General features: G+C 37.3%; 1 protein-coding gene across 1 annotated transcript in view; it reads right to left on the bottom strand.

Moving 5' to 3' along the window:
• LOC140596749 (piwi-like protein 1) overlaps positions 1–11737 on the bottom strand; it is a 54080-nt gene extending 42343 nt beyond the window's left edge. The window contains exon 1 of the mRNA XM_072745236.1: positions 11604–11737. The gene's annotated coding sequence lies outside the window, so the exon portion shown is untranslated. The remainder of the gene's footprint in view (positions 1–11603) is intronic.
• Positions 11738–12306: the final 569 nt, after the last annotated feature.

Raw genomic sequence — 12306 nt, 5'->3', positions numbered from 1 at the left:
CAAGTTGGTTGGGAATGTAATTCAATATGGGTACTATGGAAGGCAATATGGAGGATGGAGGTTCCTCAAAAAATTAAAAATAGAACTCCATATGATCCAGCAACCACCCTATGGTTACATAACCAAAATAAAATAAAATCCCTCTCTGAAAGAGATTTCTGTATTTCCATGTTTATTGAAGCATTATTTACAATAGCTAAGACATGGAAACAACATACTATACATAAACAAATAGATGAATAAAGAAAAAATATATGAATATTATTCAGCCATTAAAAAGGGAAACCTGCTGTTTGGTTTTTTTTCTTTTGTTTCGTTTGTTTATTTTTTTAATTTCTTTTTATTGGAGTTCAATTTGCCAACATATAGCATAACACCCAGTGTTCATCCCATCAAGTGCCCCCCCTCAGGTCCCATCACCCAGTCACCCCAACCCCCACACCCACCTCCCTTTCCACCACCCCTTCTTCGTTTCCCAGAGTTAGCAGTCTCTCATGTTCTCTTGCCCTCTCTGATATTTCCCCACTCATTTTCTCTCCTTTCCCCTTCATGCCCTTTAACTATTTTCATATTCCCCAACTTAATGAGACCATATAATGTTTGTCCTTTTGTGTGTGTGTGTGTGTGTGTGTGTGTGTGTGTGTGTGTGTGTGTGTTCCATCCTTGGAACAAAAGGATGATTTATTTATTTATTTTATTTTTTATTGGTGTTAAATTTGCCAACATATAGAACAACACCCAGTGCTCATCCCATCAAGTGCCCCCCTCACTGCCCGTCACCCAGTCACCCCCACCCCTGCCCACCTCCCTTTCTACCACCCTTTGTTCGTTTCCCAGAGTTAGCAGACTCTCATGTTCTGTCCCCTTTCTGATATTTCCCACTCATTTTTTTCTTTTTCCCTTTATTCCCTTTCACTACTTTTTATATTCCCCAAATGAATGAGACCACATAATGTTTGTCCTTTTCTGATTGACTTATTTCACTCAGCATAATACCCTCCTGGTCCATCCACGTCGAAGCAAATGGTGGGTCTTTGTCGTTTCTCAAGGCTGAGTAATATTCCATAGTATACACAGACCACGGTTTCTTTATCCATTCATCTTTTGATGGACGCCGAAGCTCCTTCCCCAGTTTGGCTATTGTGGACGTTGCTCCCATAAACACTGGGGTGTAGGTGTCCCAGCGTTTCACTGCATCTGTATCTTTGAGGTAAATCCCCAATAGTGCAATTGCTGGGTCGTAGGGCAGGTCTATTTTTAACTCTTTGAGGAAACTCCACACAGTTCTCCAGAGTGGCTGCACCAGTTCACATCCCCACTGACGGAGTAAGAGGGTTCCCCTTTGTCCACATTCTCTCCAACATTTGTTGTTTCCTGTCTTGTGACTTTTCCCCAATTCTCACTGGTGTGAGGTGGTATCTCATTGTGGTTTGGTTTTATATTTCCCTGATGGCCAGTGATGCGGCGCTTGTTGGTCATATCTATGTCTTCCTCTGTATGATTTCTGTTCATGTCTTTTGCCCATTTCATGATTGGATTGTTTCTTTGCTGTTGAGTTTAATAAGCTCTTTATAGATCTCAGATACTAGCCCTTTATCTGAGAGGTCATTTGCAAATAACTTTTCCCATTCTGTAGGTTGTCTTTTACTTTTGTGGACTGTTTCTTTTGCTGTGCAGAAGCTTCTTATCTTGATGAAGTCCCAATAATTCATTTTTGCTTTTGTTTCTCTTGCTTTCATGGATGTATCTTGCAATAAGTTGCTGTGGCCAAGTTCAAAAATGGTGTTGCCTGTGTTCTCCTCTAGGATTTTGATGGAATCTTGTCTCACATTTAGGTCTTTCATCCATTTTGAGTTCATCTTTGCGTATGGTATCAGAGAATGGTCTAGTTTGATTCTTCTGTATTTGGATGTCCAATTTTCCCAGCACCATTTATTGAAGAGACTGTCTTTTTTCCAGGGAGAGTCTTCCTGCTTTGTCGAATATTAGTTGACCATAAAGTTGAGGGTCCACTTCTGGATTCTCTATTCTGTTCCATTGATCTATGGGTCTGTTTTTGTGCCAGTACCACACTGTCTTGATGACCACAGCTTTGTAGTACAACCTGAAATCTGGCATTGTGATGCCCCCAGCTATGGTTTTCTTTCTTAATATTCCCCTGGCTATTTGGGGTCTTTTCTGATTCCACACAAATCTTAAGATGGTTTGTTCCAACTCTCTGAAGAAAGTCCATGGTATTTTGATAGGGATTGCATGAAATGTGTAAATTGCCCTGGGTAGCATGGACATTTTCACAATATTAATTCTTCCAATCCATGAGCATGGAATATTTTTCCATCTCTTTGTGTCTTCCTCAATTTCTTTCAGAAGTGTTCTATCGTTTTTAGGGTATAGATCCTTTACCTCTTTGGTTAGGTTTATTCCTAGGTATCTTATGCTTTTGGGTGCAGTTGTAAATGGGATTGACTCCTTAATTTCTCTTTCTTCAGTCTCATTGTTAGTGTATAGAAATGCCATTGATTTCTGGGCATTGATTTTGTATCCTGCCACGCTACCAAATTGCTGTATGAGTTCTCGCAATCTTGGGGTGGAGGCTTTTGGGTTTTCTATGTAGAGTATGTCATCGGCGAAGAGGGAGAGTTTGACTTCTTCTTTGCCAATTTGAATGCCTTTAATGTCTTTTTGTTGTCTGATTGCTGAGGCGAGGACTTCCAGTACTATGTTGAATAGCAGTGGTGAGAGTGGACATCCCTGTCTTGTTCCTGATCTTAGGGAAAAGGCTCCCAGTGCTTCCCCATTGAGAATGATATTTGCTGTGGGCTTTTCGTAGATGGCGCTTAAGATGTCGAGGAATGTTCCCCTATCCCTACACTCTGAAGAGTTTTGATCAGGAATGGATGCTGTATTTTGTCAAATGCTTTCTCTGCATCTAATGAGAGGATCATATGGTTCTTGGTTTTTCTCTTGCTGATATGATGAATCACATCGATTGTTTTACAAGTGTTGAACCAGCCTTGTGCGGGACAGCTTCTCATTCTTGTTTTCCGTGACCTCGATAGACAGTTTTGAAGGGATGTGTTGGTCAGCTATTTTGTTTTTTTTTTTTAATTATTTTTTTATTTATCTATGATAGTCACACCCAGAGAGAGAGAGAGAGGCAGAGACAGGCAGAGGGAGAAGCAGGCTCCATGCACCGGGAGCCCGACGTGGGATTCGATCCCGGGTCTCCAGGATCGCGCCCTGGGCCAAAGGCAGGCGCCAAACCGCTGCGCCACCCAGGGATCCCATGGTCAGCTACTTTGTTGCAGGAGCCTCAATTTGGGTGTGTCTGATATTTCTGTCATGAGTAGGCTGGGAATATGGAATTTTGGAAAGACTACCACAGTGGTGAAGTGCTTCTGTGCCTTTCCATCCCATCTCAGTTGGGGGTGCATGAGATTCACACAGCATTACTGCTGACTTTCATCACTGACTTTTGTCACTCAGTTAAAGTTGTGTGTGCCAGTCTGCTGCCCCAAGTCACTGTTTCCCTCTCTCTACACTCTGTTGTTTAGAAGTGTGCTCTAAATCTACCCCACCTTTGGGGTAGGGGGTGGGGAGGATTTTCCTTCACCTCCTGAAGTGAGGAGTCTATTGTTAGGAATTCTTTTATTTTTTATTTTTTAAGATTTTATTTATTCATTCATGAGAGATACAGAAACATATGCAGAGGGAGAAGCCAGTTCCCCGTGGGGAGCCTGATGCAGAACTCAATCCCAGGACCCCAGCATCATGACCTGAGCCAAAGGCAGTTATTCAACCACTGAGCCAGGTGCCCCTATCTGGAATTCTATTAAAGCAAAATTAGCCTTTTCTCCCCTATTTGTTCATTTGTTTATATCAATATAAACTTGTGTATATTTATTTCATATTTTGGTTATAGTCCAATGCCGTATTATTAAGAAATCTTTTTGAGTGACAAAAAAAATGAATTAAAGTATCTCCACAATGCTCTGAGGTTGGTACCATTATTATGTCCACTTTACAGGTGAGGAAACTGAATCTTAATGTCAAAACGGCACAGGCCAGATTTGAATCTGTCTGGGTCAGGCAAAAATTGCTCCAGGTTGCTTGCAGGAATTGTCTGCTGGATAACAAACACTTTCCTCTCTCTAGACTTCAGAGGATCCAAACACATCCAGGCCTCCCCTTCTCAATTACCTTCTTCCCTATCCCTTACCCCAATTTGCTCTATTAATTAATTTGTACTTTTATAAAGTTTCTCTTGCCAGAATGTTGAGCAAAAATCACGTCTACCATTTCCACACAGCAGTTATTTCTATCTTCTAAGTTCCCTCCCTGTCTTAACTCCTTGGCATCCATTGTTTTATATTCTATTAGCTCATATGGGCAGAGGACTTGGCAGTTTGTAAAATGCTTTCACACATCATCTGATCCTTGTGATGTCCTTATGAGGTAAGCATCACAACCAATGTGTTTCCCATTCTCTATGGGAGATAGTTGAGGTCAATGAGCCTGAGAAACTTGCCCAGGACCCACTGCTGGGAAGTGGTAAACCCTATAAGGCAGAAGGAACACCATGTAGAATGACTCAAAGGCAAAAACCAGTATGGGACATTTGAGCCAGTGCCCACTGTTCATTATGGAGTATTAATGTGTAACACATTGGTGCCTATTCATATTATTTATTCTTTTTGATTCATTCTTGGTAGGTTTTATGCTTCTAGAAATGTATTCATTTCTTCTAGGTTATCAAATTTGGTGGCATATAATTGTATATGGCAGTTATTTTCTGATCATATGCATTCCTGTAGTGTCAGTTGTAATGGCTCCTTTAGTTTCTAATTTTATTTATTGAAATCTTTTTGTCTTGTTTAGTGTAGCTAAAGGTTTGAGAGTTTTATCTTTCAAAAATACACGTACATTTTAAAGATTTGTTTTGAGAGAGAAAGAGAGAGAGAGAGAGCACACAGGTGGGAGGAGAGAGAATCTCAAGCAGGCTCTGCACTCATGACCTTGAGATCATGACCTGAGCTGAAACCAAGAGTCAAAGGCTTAACTGACTATACTACCCAGGTGCCCTGATATATATATGTTTATTTATGTATGTAATATGTATGTCCAATGTGGGACTCAAACTCATGACCCCAAGATTAATAGTCATATGCTTTACTGATGGAGCCAGCCAGACACGCCTGTTTTATCTTTTTGAAAAACCAGCTCTTAGTTTCATTGATTGATCATTTTTTATTGTTCTTCTAGTCTCTATTTCTTTTATTTCCAGTAAATACCAGTGCATACCTTACTAGGTATGAATCTTTTTCAGCTTTGTCCAAAGGTTTGACATTACCCGTCCAATTAAGACAATGAGGATAATATATACTACTTAGATAAAACTCAGCGCATCACCTGCATGTTTTGCTATTCATTTTGCCCTCTCTATGACATTATACACACTTTTTACCCCATCATCAGATGCTATGTCCTTTAACCCACTGATTGCAACTTATTTTAAAGTAACTCTTAACTTCTCTCTGATAGATAGCTAAAGTTTTGATGGAGTGACAAGGAGTTGTAAAGCATAAAAAATTTTAGATACAAAATGGCCCTTTTGTATCTAAAGGATAACCTTAGACCCTATAAGCTCTCTTGAACTGTCTATTTCCTGTAGGCTTTGCCCACTACTTATTATTTTTCCAACACTAGCAAAATGACTATTTCATACAAATATTTAAGTGTTTTGTTGAATTAATGGACAATATAAAATGTGTATCGGGGGTCCCTGGGTGGTTCAGTGGTTTAGTGCCTTCAGCCCAGGGCGTGATCCTGGAGACCCGGGATAGAGTCCCAAGTTGGGCTCCCTGCATGGAGCCTGCTTCTCCCTCTGCCTGTGTCTCTGCCTCTCTCTCTCTCTTGTGTCTCTCATGAATAAATGAATAAAATCTTTTAAAAAAGTGTATCTAGAACAGGGATAGGAGAAGAAAAGAGAGAAAAAGGCAAACATACTGGGGAAAGTTAGTTGAGAAAATGAATTCTACCAAATGGCTCATTTTTGTTAGGTACCAAGTTGAAAGTACATCCTCTTTCTTAATTCTTACTCTGCCTTGTCTTCACCTTCATCAAATGAAAACAAACAAACAAACAAATAACTAAAGTTGATCTATGTGAAGTTATACAATGCCTTAGGGTTTTTTAGAACATATAAGTATAATGAAATTGGAACCATTAATTGAATCACACAATAATTCTACAGAGAAGAGAAAAAAATGTATTGAAAAGAAGAAACTGGTTCATAAAATAAGATTAAAAAATACATCTTTTAAAAATAAGATTAAAAAATACATCTAATCTTTTAATAAGATTAAAAAAATACATTTGAGTTTCAAGTTTAAAAAAATGCCAACACCAAAGACTGGCATCGAGTGGTAACAGTGGCAGTTTATTAATAATCTGTCATGTAAAGCTGACACAGTATATGCTGAATTCTGCTCTGCTTTACAATGAAATCCCATCCAGTTTATTACTACCAGGATTAAATATGTTCTATTGAAAGGCTTTAGTAAGCTTAAATATGATTTAAAGTTCTTTTTCCAATACATTTATTGCTTTCCTAACACCTTATTATCAAGAAGTCAGATCAACAAAAGTCTAATCTTGATTCTCCCACATATCCATGGTATACCAAACAGGGAGCAAGATAAAACACACATGTTTATAGGGGTTGATAGGTTTGCCTTTAGACAAATGGAAAAGTCATAGCAACTAAATTACTTGTTTCTGACACGTTGGGAGCAGGGAGTAGACTGCTGGAAATAATATAGGGTAAGTATTAAATAATAAAGGGTAAGTATTAAAAGTTACACCTGTAGAATTCACAGATGGATAATTTATTTAATCAGAATCAGAATTGAGCTATCCAGATAGGAAGAATCTATTTAAAGGTGTAAAAAGGTGATTGTCCATATTCAGACTAAAGGATTTGGAGGAGGTATTTTATAAGTAAACATCAATGAACCAGATTTTCATAAATGGTAATTGAAGTTAAATTCCATTTTTTCTACGTATTGTTCAGTTTGGCTATGCAGGATTATATCACCACCAGTTACCTAACATATTTTACATGACCTCTGTTAGTGTCAGGCTTCCAAAAGTGTGCTATGAGGATCTGAGGGAAGACAGGCTAAAAAGCATATGAGCCAGTCCAATTAGTAGAAAGGTTAAGAGTCATTACACAGTAAAACAACTGGAACAGAGTTCAGGATTTGGCATAGCGATCAGTAAAGAAATAAGTAAAACTCTGTACTATAAATATGTTGAGTTAGAATACTAGTTTTCATCCATCAGATAGTTAAGAGTATTCTTATTACTGAACAGTAAGACCATAATCTCAGATACACTTGTCTTTATTCCATGATTAAAACGTTTTTCAAATGAAACTTGAGAATTTGTGTCTATTTCCAAAATCTCAGAATAGAAATATAAATACAAAAGCTCTGCAAGATTTCCAACTTTAATCTCTTTCATTGAAAATATTAATCATCAAGTAGCAATATTCTAACACCTACTACTAGATAAGAGTGCAGAGAGGAGGATGTGGGGAAAGAGGATACCAGGAAGTAAGTATACTACCCAAGATAAAATTTTGCCATGGATAATAGAAATGAAAAGGTGTGTGTGAGTGTATGTGTGTGTATTTCTCATTTATTGGAGAAAGCATTATATAACGGTACTTGTTAATAAATTTCTACAAAGAAGAGGTTTACAAGTTCAAAAGAAGAATAGAAGAGAAGTAGAACAGCAGAAGCCTCAGTTTTCCCCATTCTAAATTCAGGCAATTGGAAGTGACAATTTTTAAAGTTTCATAATTCTCAGATAGACAATTCCAAGTGAATTTCCATAAACCATAATTGACTCATGATCATTGGCTAAGTAGCTCAACATGTAATTCACCATGTGAATATAAATGGAAACTTTGGTCAAAATAAAAGTGTCTTAAAAACATAAATAAAAGTATTTTTTGTATAAAATATTCAGAATATCAAGGTGAGCACTTCCTAAGGAGCTGGATTTGTTGGCATTATGTGTGCAAAGTGTTAAAGAGAAAGTACATAACACTGGATTTAGGAAAACCTCTGGGAGCATGACATAATGCACATAATGACTGTACTATAGCCATCAGCTTCCAGGTGGTGAAGGGTTGTAGTGTGCTGTGGTAAGTGGTATGTTGTGGTAGGTGGCATGTTGTGGTACGTGTGTGTACACATGCACACAATGGGTCACACGAACAATTACATTCTTTTGCTTTTTTCTTGTCTATTTTCGCCCCCCCCCACCCCCCCGTTTCTTATTCCTGACCATACTATGGGCACTTGCCTTTTTGGAAGCTAACAAAAACTCGTTAGCTTCTCCCTGAGCTATTGCTTAAATAATTTCTTTTTTCCCCGTCTCACTCACTCCTTAAGCTTCATTTGGTATAGTGAAGACAGCATAAGCTTTGGAGGCTATCATGCTGGTAACATATGGAAAAGTTATGATTATCTGAGAATCACAGACTTTTAACTATGTACAATACGAGAGTCCCCTTTTCCTCCTTCACGTTTTAAATTCCTTGTTTCCTTCCCATTGTGCTTACATATAAAAATATACTTTGTTCTTCATTCTGCTCCAAAACAATTTCCCAAACGGTATTCTAAACACAAATCTGTGTCAGAATCCTCTTGGGACGCTTGATGAAAATTTCACTTCCGAGGTTTTACTCTAGATCTTACCAAATCAGACACCTTGGATGGTATGGGTACCTGGAAATGTGTGCTTTCATAAGCTTGCTTTGGGAAATGTGCACATGGAAGTTGCATACAACTGATCTAAACCATTATGCTTACGCAGTGGTTTAACAGTCTTGTATTAGGTTCTAGAAACTATTTTCTGAGAAAATCTTAATCATAGCTGGCAGGCTGCCTTCTAAATTTAACATAAGAAAAACTAAAAGTGGGAAATGGAATTAATTGCCCTTCGCAACAGTTCAACCTGGACGGAGATGATTGTGGGAGCACTGCACTCACTTGAATAACTCACCAGAAACCTGTGGCTGACTCTTCCTTTTGTGATTTTTGATCGTCATTCTGGATTCCTTGTATTACATGTTACTAAATACTAATAAATGTATTGCTTATTCATCTTTTCTTTCCCTCCTATATCCTAATTTTAGAAGAAAAATATCGTAATATAGTACAGAAATCATAAAGGACAGGGTTTATGGGTAAGAAGACAATTTTGTCACTCTTCTCTGAAAATTTGAGCATTTAAATGACAATGTGACAATATAATAAATATTTTTATTTCTTTAAATTTGTAAAAGAGTTTCCTGAATATTTCTCACTGCTTGTTTTTTATAGATGAAATAAACTGCTTCATATAGTAGAAGTAAGACAGCATGACATGTGGTTTGTCATTTCAAACCACAAATTCAATTATTGGTGTATGAAAACACATGGGTATGTTGAGTATAGTTCCATAGGATAACTTTTAAAAATTATATCAGAATATTGTGTGTGTCTTCAGTTACATGATTATTTTCTCTAGGAAGATCATAGGGCTTCAAATGAATGAGTGAAACACACTTGGCTAGCAATATTTTAAAATCATTTTTGTTTCAGTTAAAGTCACTGATGCTGACTATGAAAAAAAGAAGTATTACATTTTGACTGTCCAGTTTCCCCTTCTCAGAAACTATGTACAATCAAGGCCATTTTGTATGTGTTTCCTTTGCTATCTTCCCATCTCCATTGGCTTTTCCTGGGAGTTTAAGTGGCTGTCACCCCCCAGCACTGTGCAACACCTCTCTAGGGGCCAGGAATATCCTGGCTTTTCTCATACAACAAAAGGAAATCCTTTGAGGTCTAAAACATTAAGTTTTCCTAAAGTAACTAGAAAAAAAGATAAGAGAGCCCTAACCAGAAGCAGTTGGGTTTATGGAATACAGAACCCTAATTATCAGCTACTACAGACTGGCTAGGCTGTCCCCCCATATGTCATATCGTACTTTCTCCCATCTCTTTTAAGGGAGGAGAAGTTCCACATGTAACTAGCTATCTTTGAAGAAAACAGATGATGTTTTATCCATGTGCAGGATAAAAGAAATCTTTCTTCTTTCTGGAGGGTCAGTGATATATTGTCAAAAGTCTCAGATGTTTCAGCATTTACTCAGAAGTCTCTTTTATTTTTATGTAGAGTAAACAAAACATCATCCTAAAATTCCAGAACTCAAAAAAACTTAGAAATCAGATTATTCCACTATCACATATTATAAATGATAAAATGAAGACCAGAAGGCTATACTTCTAGAAAATCTTACTAGATGGAAACATTCCCCTTATCTGCCTTCACTACTAGCAAACCTCGTATTCTCTCTTTAAGATCTAGTTCAAATTTTCTATCTGTGAGGTAGGACACTTTCATTGACTCCCACAGGCACTTATTATTACCCTGGCCTCTCCTATAACATTTGTTTCATATCCTTCTAATACGATCTATCATCTCTGGTACACCTCTCTGGCTGTGAAACCTTGAGCGAGTTTCATATCTTAATCTCAATTTTACTGCAATAAGCAACAGTCCCTCTCTCGGGGATACTATAAGGATTAAAATAAATAATCATTGTAAAGGATTTAGCACATTTCCTGGTACATCATGCATGCTCAACAAATCTTAGTGTTGTCAGGCTAATTTACGTATCCACATGTCCTTCCCTTTCACTAATTGGGGAGTTCCAAAATGAGCTCTTATTTGGTCAGTAGCCCAGTGACTGGCACTGGGTGGTGCACACTTTACCCTCAAGAAGTCTGCATTGAACATGTTAAAGAATGAATCTTTGTTTTGTTTTGTTTTGTTTTGCTTTTTTTGTTTGTTTTTTTGAAGAATGAATATTCTTACATGCCTGGTCCCTCATAAAATCCTTTCTCTGTCATATATCCTTCAGAATAGGCACAATGCCATTTAATCCCTTAATCAAAATTATTTCCAAAAGTTTAAAATAAAACATAGAATAAGCCAGTGCTTTGGTTATGTGTGTCCTTAGCAAAGTCAGGATTTTCTGTTTTACTTGAGAAATTTCATACCAAGTATAATTAATGTGTCCTTCTATGATTTCTCAAGAAGAAAATGTAGTCCCACCCAAATATATTGGATTTTATCCTTAATTTATATTCAACCTTTTCCTGATGCTGTGATTTGACCTGAAAGTATTGAAGTTATATCTCTATTTCATGCGTGGGCAAATGCTCTAGCCATAGTATTCAAAACAATTTTGCATGGCAAGCTTTTTCTAGAACATTTTACCTGTCATGCTTGAAATTTACATTAGAAGAATAATTGACTTCCTTACTTAATGATATCTTTAAGGAACTATGAAAATTCATGAATAAAATTCTATTTTAGAATAATTTGAAGTAAAGAATCTTACTTTAATGATTCAGTTAATAGATAAACGCATACTTAAATATAATAAAACATGCTGTTATAATTATCAATTTTGAAAATAATCTATGATGTGAAAAAAATCAATATTCACAAGGATAAACATGTTTACTCTGTTACAGACTTACTGTAAAATTATGATGCCGTAGGAAACCCATCTCTATCACAGACTTCTATCTGGGTAGTCATACAGATCCTATGAACACAGGAACCCAATGCTATTAATAAGAGACAGATTAGAGGGATCCCTGGGTGGCGCAGCGGTTTAGCGCCTGCCTTTGGCCCAGCGCGCGATCCTGGAGACTGGGGATTGAGTCCCACGTCGGGCTCCCGGTGCATGGAGCCTGCTTGTGTCTCTGCCTCTCTCTCTGTCTCTGTGTGACTATCATAAATAAATAAAAATTAAAAAAAAAAAAGAGAGACACGTTAGAACCTCTTCAGGTTAGAAACAAACTTCACAAAGATTTTTGTTTGAATTAGGTATTAGTTGATTATAAATGTTATCACTTATAACAGAGGAAACTCAACTTCTTGGCTTCAGAGACTTATCAAAATAAAAAGCCCCCCTTAGCTAAAAATTTTCATATAATACTTTCAGGGATAGTCTACCTTAGGTAAATGCATTTTACAGATTTTAGAGCAGGGGCAAAAAAGCTCATTTTAAAGATCTACACTCAAAAAAGAAAATTAGCATTGCCCCTAAATTATAGATGTTCCTAGCTTGTGATTTCTTCATTGATTCAGATATTATGAAATGGCGTTTTCAAGTTGGCAGAAAGGGTAACGGGAAGGTGGATCTCATTTATGCTGCTTCAAAATATTTAGAGCATT

The sequence above is a fragment of the Vulpes vulpes genome, unplaced genomic scaffold (genome assembly GCF_048418805.1).
Source record: "Vulpes vulpes isolate BD-2025 unplaced genomic scaffold, VulVul3 u000000630, whole genome shotgun sequence".
Lineage (NCBI taxonomy): Eukaryota > Metazoa > Chordata > Mammalia > Carnivora > Canidae > Vulpes > Vulpes vulpes.
The sequence above is the reverse complement of the archived record's forward strand: the minus strand, read 5'-3'. Positions and strand labels throughout refer to the sequence as shown.